Here is a 9,598-nt window from a genome sequence, read left to right as displayed (position 1 = left end):
ATATTAATAAACAGATTATACTATTTTCCAAAATCAGTATATTTTTCTAACGATGATTTCCGAACACCTAAACTCGCATCCATTGTATATTCACTGCTTATTTTTATTTAAGTTCACTTAAAACAAGTATTGTACAGTAACAGCGTATAACCTCATTATGCTGTGTATTGCGTTGTGTACCGAACCAGTGTAATGAGATAATGGATTTTAGACTAACAGTCCAGTTTGCTGATGAGTAAAATTGGCAGCAGTGTTACCCAAAATGGCACGACTGGTTATCAAGTAGCCGTGTAGTTTGGCTGGGGTGAGAGTGACTTCGTCTGTTTAAATTTTGATAAAAGTTTAGTTCAAGGAGATGAAATGCCAATTACTCATTAGAATAGGCGAAACAGATGTTCGTAGTTTTCATATAATTGGAATTAAGAGTAGATAATATTCAGGGGATCCTTGCTAACGTTCAATTCAGAGTTTTTTTTTTTTAAACTTTCCGTATTCTATCTGAAACGCAATTATAAAACTTACGTAAAACAACTTGGTTTCTAACTCTAAAGAGAAAAGTTCCGAGGAGAATATTTTAACGAAAATATAAAATGGCGAAAATTACATAATAAGGAACTTTATAATTTATACCTTATACCAAGAGCAGTAAATCAATGAATATTAGATGAGCGGGACATGTAGAACGCATGATTGTATAATAAATTAGCACAGTACTTTAATTGAAATACGTGAAGAGGATATACCATTTGGGAGACCAACACGTAGATGGATGGATAATATTAAAATGGATGTTAAAGAAGTAGGGCGATAGGTTTTGGATAGGATTTATCTGGTTTGGAATAGAGATGAATAGAACGCTCTTGTGAACACGGTGATGAAACTTTAGTTCACATAAAGATGGTGAATTATGAAGCTAGGAAGACGGGAATATTGTGAGTAAAAAATAATTAAATAAAATACAATTTATATTATTTTTATTCTCACTCTCTCCCCTGCTTTATTTCGTAGACGTGTAGCTCAGATTAAGGTCCTGATTCTAATATGACCTTACATTAATTTTATTGCCTGGGACTGAATCCCTAGGGATCCTTTTCCAATATCCTGTCCCCCCCCCCCTCCCACCTACCACGCAGAGCGGCCAAGCTCAAAACGAAACACATGGAACCTGTCGTCCCCACGAGTTCTAGTCGGCTTATCCATGCAAATATTAGGAATTAGGACATTGCAATTATGTAAATAACTTGGCAAAGGCAGGACGAGTTGATTCCCCGAAAGAGAATGATTTTTCAATTTAACATCGCTTCCATATAGGCTCTGAGAGACATCCAGCCCGCTGTCCAACGAATCCTAGGGTTAAAGCGGCCAGGGGAGTGAAGCTGACTACTTAACTGCATATAGTACTTAGCTTAAGAATGCGCGGAGCTCTATACCTCCACTTCCGTTATGCATTAAGTGTTTTTACCAGTAAAAAGTAAAAGAAATAATCTGACTTTGAACTCACTTCCACGACCGTGTGATAAAGGCAAATTCTTTAAAATTTCCTTGCCTAAAGCTCTTTATATTAAGAGCAATGCGTGTACTTCTTTACTTCAGTCGAATATTGAAACTGCTTTGACCGCTAAATCAAAATGGAATACTGAGGGGTCAGTAATTACACTGGACAAGGGGGACCTTGTTACAGTTACGTGACCAAAACATACCTATCCTGTAATAACAGAACTTGAAACGATACAAAATTAACCACGCGAAGCAACGTAAGGGGCTCAGACTCCTACAGACCGGCAGAAATATGCGCTTTAAAAAATGATTTTCAAGTGACCTTGAGAAATTTAGAAGCCTCATTTCTGAAAACCTACGGTGTGATCTTGTCGTGACTATGACATGACGATGACCTGTCCGTGACCTCAAACTGACATGAGTATTGTCACTCAGACTCCTACAGATTGGTGGAAATATGCGATTGAAAAAATGACCTTCATATAACCTTGAGAAATTTAGAAGCCTCTATTCTGAAAACATACGGTGTGATCTTGTCGTGACTATGACATGACGATGACCGGTCCGTGACCTCAAACTGACATGAGTAATGTCACTCAGACTCCTACAGATTGGTGGAAATATGCGATTGAAAAAAATGACCTTCATACAACTTTGCGAAATTTAGAAGCCTCCATTCTGAAAACCTACGGTGTGATCTTGTCGTGACTATGACATGACGATGACCTGTCCGTGAACTCAAACTGACATGAGTATTATCACTCAGACTCCTACAGATTGGTGGAAATATGCGATTGAAAAAATGACCTTCAAATAACCTTGAGAAATTTAAAAGCCTCTAATCTGAAAACCTACGGTGTGATCTTGTCGTGACTATGACATGTCGATGACCTATCCGTGAACTCAAACTGACATGAGTATTGTCACTCAGACTTCTACAGATTGGTGGAAATATACGATTGAAAAAAAGACATTCAAATAACCTTGAGAAATTTAGAAGCCTCTATTCTGAAAACTTACGGTGTGATCTTGTTGTGACTATGACATGACGATGACCTATCGGTGAACTCAAACTGAAATGAGTAATGTCACTCAGACTCCTACAGATTGGTGGAAATATGCGATTGAAAAAATGACCTTCATATAACCTTGAGAAATTTAGAAGCATCTATTCTGAAAACCTACGGTGTGATCTTGTCGTGACTATGACATGACGATGACCGGTCCGTGAAATCAAACTGACATGAGTATTATCACTCAGACTCCTACAGATTGGTGGAAATATGCGATTGAAAAAATGACCTTCAAGTAACCTTGAGAAATTTAAAAGCCTCTATTCTGAAAACCTACGGTGTGATCTTGTCGTGACTATGACATGTCGATGACCTATCCGTGAACTCAAACTGACATGAGTATTGTCACTCAGACTTCTACAGATTGGTGGAAATATACGATTGAAAAAATGACCTTCAAATAACCTTGAGAAATTTAGAAGCCTCTATTCTGAAAACTTACGGTGTGATCTTGTTGTGACTATGACATGACGATGACCCATCGGTGAACTCAAACTGAAATGAGTAATGTCACTCAGACTCCTACAGATTGGTGGAAATATGCGATTGAAAAAATGACCTTCAAATAACCTTGAGAAATTTAGAAGCCTCTAATCTGAAAACCTACAGTGTGATCTTGTCGTGACTATGACATGTCGATGACCTATCCGTGAACTCAAACTGACATGAGTATTGTCACTCAGACTTCTACAGATTGGTGGAAATATACGATTGAAAAAAAGACATTCAAATAACCTTGAGAAATTTAGAAGCCTCTATTCTGAAAACTTACGGTGTGATCTTGTTGTGACTATGACATGACGATGACCTATCGGTGAACTCAAACTGAAATGAGTAATGTCACTCAGACTCCTACAGATTGGTGGAAATATGCGATTGAAAAAATGACCTTCAAGTAACCTTGAGAAATTTAGAAGCCTCTATTCTGAAAACCTACAGTGTGATCTTGTCGCGACTATGACATGACGATGACCTGTCCGTGAACTCAAACTGACATGAGTATTATCACGCAGACTCCTACAGATTGGTGGAAATATGCAATTGAAAAAATGACCTTCAAATAACCTTGGGAAATTTAAAAGCCTCTATTCTGAAAACCTACGTTGTGATCTTGTCGTGACTATGACATGACGATGACCTGTGCGTGAACTCAAACTGACATGAGTATTATCACGCAGACTCCTACAGATTCGTGGAAATATGCGATTGAAAAAGTGACCTTCAAATAACCTTGAGAAATTTAGAAGCCTCTATTCTGAAAACTTACGGTGTGATCTTGTTGTGACTATGACATGACGATGACCTATCGGTGAACTCAAACTAAAATGAGTAATGTCACTCAGACACCTACAGATTGGTGGAAATATGCGATTGAAAAAATGACCTTCAAATAACCTTGAGAAATTTAGAAGCCTCTATTCTGAAAACCTACGGTGTGATCTTGTCGTGACTATGACATGACGATGACCTGTGCGTGAACTCAAACTGACACTCATGTCAGACTCCTACAGATTCGTGGAAATATGCGATTGAAAAAGTGACCTTGAAATAACCTTGAGAAATTTAGAAGCCTCTATTCTGAAAACCTACGGTGTGATCTTGTCGTGACTATTACAAGACGATGACCTGTCCGTGACCTCAAACTGACATGAGTATTGTCACTCAGACTCCTACAGATTGGTGGAAATATGCGATTGAAAAAATGACCTTCAAGTAACCTTGAGAAATTTAAAAGCCTCTATTCTGAAAACCTACGGTGTGATCTTGTCGTGACTATGACATGTCGATGACCTATCCGTGAACTCAAACTGACATGAGTATTGTCACTCAGACTCCTACAGATTGGTGGAAATATGCGATTGAAAACATGACCTTCAAATAACCTTGCAAAATTTAGAAGCCTCTATTCTGAAAACCTACGGTGTGATCTTGTCGTGACTATGACATGACGATGACCTGTGCGTGAACTCAAACTGACATGATTATTATCACGCAGACTCCTACAGATTCGTGGAAATATGCGATTGAAAAAGTGACCTTCAAATAACCTTGAGAAATTTAGAAGCCTCTATTCTGAAAACCTACGGTGTGATCTTGTCGTGACTATTACAAGACGATGACCTATCCGTGAACTCAAACTGACATGAGTATTATCACTCAGACTCCTACAGATTGGTGGAAATATGCGATTGAAAAAATGACCTTCAAATAACCTTGAGAAATTTAAAAGCCTCTATTCTGAAAACCTACGGTGTGATCTTGTCGTGACTATTACAAGACGATGACCTATCCGTGAACTCAAACTGACATGAGTATTGTCACTCAGACTCCTACAGATTGGTGGAAATATGCGATTGAAAAAATGACCTTCAAATAACCTTGAGAAATTTAGAAGCCTCTATTCTGAAAACGTACGGTGTGATCTTGTCGTGACTATGACATGACGATGACCTGTGCGTGAACTCAAACTGACATGAGTATTATCACGCAGACTCCTACAGATTAGTGGAAATATGCGATTGAAAAGTGACCTTCAAATAACCTTGAGAAATTTAGAAGCCTCTATTCTGAAAACTTACGGTGTGATCTTGTCGTGACTATGACATGACGATGACCTGTCCGCGACCTGAAACTGACATGAGTATGATCACTCAGACTCCAACAGATTGGTGGAAATATGCGATTGAAAAAATGACCTTCAAATATCCTTGAGAAATTTAGAAGCCTCTATTCTGAAAACTTACGGTGTGATCTTGTCGTGACTATTATAAGACGATGACCTATCCGTGAACTCAAACTGACATGAGTATTGTCACTCAGACTCCTACAGATTGGTGGAAATATGCGATTGAAAAAATGACCTTCATATAACCTTGAGAAATTTAGAAGCCTCTATTCTGAAAACATACGGTGTGATCTTGTCGTGACTATGACATGACGATGACCGGTCCGTGACCTCAAACTGACATGAGTAATGTCACTCAGACTCCTACAGATTGGTGGAAATATGCGATTGAAAAAAATGACCTTCATACAACTTTGCGAAATTTAGAAGCCTCCATTCTGAAAACCTACGGTGTGATCTTGTCGTGACTATTACAAGACGATGACCTATCCGTGAACTCAAACTGACATGAGTATTGTCACTCAGACTCCTACAGATTGGTGGAAATATGCGATTGAAAAAATGACCTTCAAATAACCTTGCAAAATTTAGAAGCCTCTATTCTGAAAACCTACGTTGTGATCTTGTCGTGACTATGACATGACGATGACCTGTGCGTGAACTCAAACTGACATGATTATTATCACGCAGACTCCTACAGATTCGTGGAAATATGCGATTGAAAAAGTGACCTTCAAATAACCTTGAGAAATTTAGAAGCCTCTATTCTGAAAACCTACGGTGTGATCTTGTCGTGACTATTACAAGACGATGACCTATCCGTGAACTCAAACTGACATGAGTATTGTCACTGAGACTCCTACAGATTGGTGGAAATATGCGATTGAAAAAATGACCTTCAAATAACCTTGAGAAATTTAGAAGCCTCTATTCGGAAAACGTATGGTGTGATCTTGTCGTGACTATGACATGACGATGACCTGTGCGTGAACTCAAACTGACATGAGTATTATCACGCAGACTCCTACAGATTAGTGGAAATATGCGATTGAAAAAGTGACCTTCAAATAACCTTGAGAAATTTAGAAGCCTCTATTCTGAAAACTTACGGTGTGATCTTGTCGTGACTATGACATGACGATGACCTGTCCGCGACCTGAAACTGACATGAGTATGATCACTCAGACTCCAACAGATTGGTGGAAATATGCGATTGAAAAAATGACCTTCAAATATCCTTGAGAAATTTAGAAGCCTCTGTTCTGAAAACTTACGGTGTGATCTTGTCGTGACTATTACAAGACGATGACCTATCCGTGAACTCAAACTGACATGAGTATTGTCACTCAGACTCCTACAGATTGGTGGAAATATGCGATTGAAAAAATGACCTTCAAATAACCTTTCAAAATTTAGAAGCCTCTATTCTGAAAACCTACGGTGTGATCTTGTCGTGACTATGACATGACGATGACCTGTGCGTGAACTCAAACTGACATGATTATTATCACGCAGACTCCTACAGATTCGTGGAAATATGCGATTGAAAAAGTGATCTTGAAATAACCTTGAGAAATTTAGAAGCCTCTATTCTGAAAACCTACGGTGTGATCTTGTCGTGACTATTACAAGACGATGACCTATCTGTGAACTCAAACTGACATGAGTATTGTCTCTCAGACTCCTACAGATTGGTGGAAATATGCGATTGAAAAAATGACCTTCAAATAACCTTGAGAAATTTAAAAGCCTCTATTCTGAAAACCTACGGTGTGATCTTGTCGTGACTATTACAAGACGATGACCTATCCGTTAACTCAAACTGACATGAGTATTGTCACTCAGACTCCTACAGATTGGTGGAAATATGCGATTGAAAAAATGACCTTCAAATAACCTTGCAAAATTTAGAAGCCTCTATTCTGAAAACCTACGGTGTGATCTTGTCGTGACTATGACATGACGATGACCTGTGCGTGAACTCAAACTGACATGATTATTATCACGCAGACTCCTACAGATTCGTGGAAATATGCGATTGAAAAAGTGACCTTCAAATAACCTTGAGAAATTTAGAAGCCTCTATTCTGAAAACCTACGGTGTGATCTTGTCGTGACTATTACAAGACGATGACCTATCCGTGAACTCAAACTGACATGAGTATTGTCACTCAGACTCCTACAGATTGGTGGAAATATGCGATTGAAAAAATGACCTTCAAATAACCTTGAGAAATTTAAAAGCCTCTATTCTGAAAACCTACGGTGTGATCTTGTCGTGACTATTACAAGACGATGACCTATCCGTGAACTCAAACTGACATGAGTATTGTCACTCAGACTCCTACAGATTGGTGGAAATATGCGATTGAAAAAATGACCTTCAAATAACCTTGCAAAATTTAGAAGCCTCTATTCTGAAAACCTACGTTGTGATCTTGTCGTGACTATGACATGACGATGACCTGTGCGTGAACTCAAACTGACATGAGTATTATCACGCAGACTCCTACAGATTCGTGGAAATATGCGATTGAAAAAGTGACCTTCAAATAACCTTGAGAAATTTAGAAGCCTCTATTCTGAAAACCTACGGTGTGATCTTGTCGTGACTATTACAAGACGATGACCTATCCGTGAACTCAAACTGACATGAGTATTGTCACTGAGACTCCTACAGATTGGTGGAAATATGCGATTGAAAAAATGACCTTCAAATAACCTTGAGAAATTTAGAAGCCTCTATTCTGAAAACCTACGGTGTGATCTTGTCGTGACTATTACAAGACGATGACCTATCCGTGAACTCAAACTGACATGAGTATTGTCACTCAGACTCCTACAGATTGGTGGAAATATGCGATTGAAAAAATGACCTTCAAATAACCTTGCAAAATTTAGAAGCCTCTATTCTGAAAACCTACGTTGTGATCTTGTCGTGACTATGACATGACGATGACCTGTGCGTGAACTCAAACTGACATGAGTATTATCACGCAGACTCCTACAGATTCGTGGAAATATGCGATTGAAAAAGTGACCTTCAAATAACCTTGAGAAATTTAGAAGCCTCTATTCTGAAAACCTACGGTGTGATCTTGTCGTGACTATTACAAGACGATGACCTATCCGTGAACTCAAACTGACATGAGTATTGTCACTGAGACTCCTACAGATTGGTGGAAATATGCGATTGAAAAAATGACCTTCAAATAACCTTTCAAAATTTAGAAGCCTCTATTCTGAAAACCTACGGTGTGATCTTGTCGTGACTATGACATGACGATGACCTGTCCGTGAACTCAAACTGACATGATTATTATCACTCAGACTCCTACAGATTGGTGGAAATATGCGATTGAAAAAAATGACCTTCAAATAACCTTGAGAAATTTAGAAGCCTCTATTCTGAAAACGTACGGTGTGATCTTGTCGTGACTGTTACAAGACGATGACCTATCCGTGAACTCAAACTGACATGAGTATTATCACTCAGACTCCTACAGATTGGTGGAAATATGCGATTGAAAAAATGACCTTCAAATAACCTTGAGAAATTTAGAAGCCTCTATTCTGAAAACCTACGGTGTGATCTTTTCGTGACTATGACATGACGATGACCTGTCCGTGACCTCAAACTGACATGAGTATTATCACTCAGACTCCTACAGATTGGTGGAAATATGCGATTGGAAAAATGACCTTCGAATAACCTTGAGAAATGTAGAAGCTTCTATTCTGAAAACCTACGTTGTGATCTTGTCGTGACTATGACATGACGATGACCTGTTCTTGACCTCAAACTGACATGAGTATTATCACTCAGACTCATACAGATTGGTGGAAATATGCGATTGAAAAAATGACCTTCGAATAACCTTGAGAAATTCAAAAGCCTCTATTCTGTAAACCTACGTTCGTGACCTCAAACAGACATAAATATGGTTACTCATATTTATGGAAGTTAAGGCCACGGTACGTAATTAACTGATACTCAGTGAGTCAATCCCCTCTTTCGATATTTCAGGAGACGTCATTAAATCTGCTGGCTAATGGAGATATGTCTCTGGTGTCGTAGTGCTGAGGTAAGTTCAGTCACTGAAATTTATGATTTAAAAAATAATTGAAGTTTCCTCTTCTCTGATTGGAATCCTTCAGAGTCGATTCATGAACAATAAAGACAAAGTAATTAAGGCAAATTATTTTAAAATGATTACTAGATCATTGTTCACCAGTGAAAGATTCTCAACTTAATTTCTCTTGTCTACCAGTCAGCGGTTTCTCACTAAGGCATATTACATAATAAACGTTCCTGAATTTTAAACTAATATAGTTTACTCAACACTGATAATTATTCATTGCACACAGTACATTAGGCCCATATGTAACTTAATGGATTAGA

Source organism: Zootermopsis nevadensis, unplaced genomic scaffold, assembly GCF_977971745.1.
Source record: "Zootermopsis nevadensis isolate Lab colony 2312 unplaced genomic scaffold, Znev_1.0 Znev_ptg000050l, whole genome shotgun sequence".
Taxonomy (NCBI): Eukaryota; Metazoa; Arthropoda; class Insecta; order Blattodea; family Termopsidae; genus Zootermopsis; species Zootermopsis nevadensis.
The sequence above is the reverse complement of the archived record's forward strand: the minus strand, read 5'-3'. Positions refer to the sequence as shown.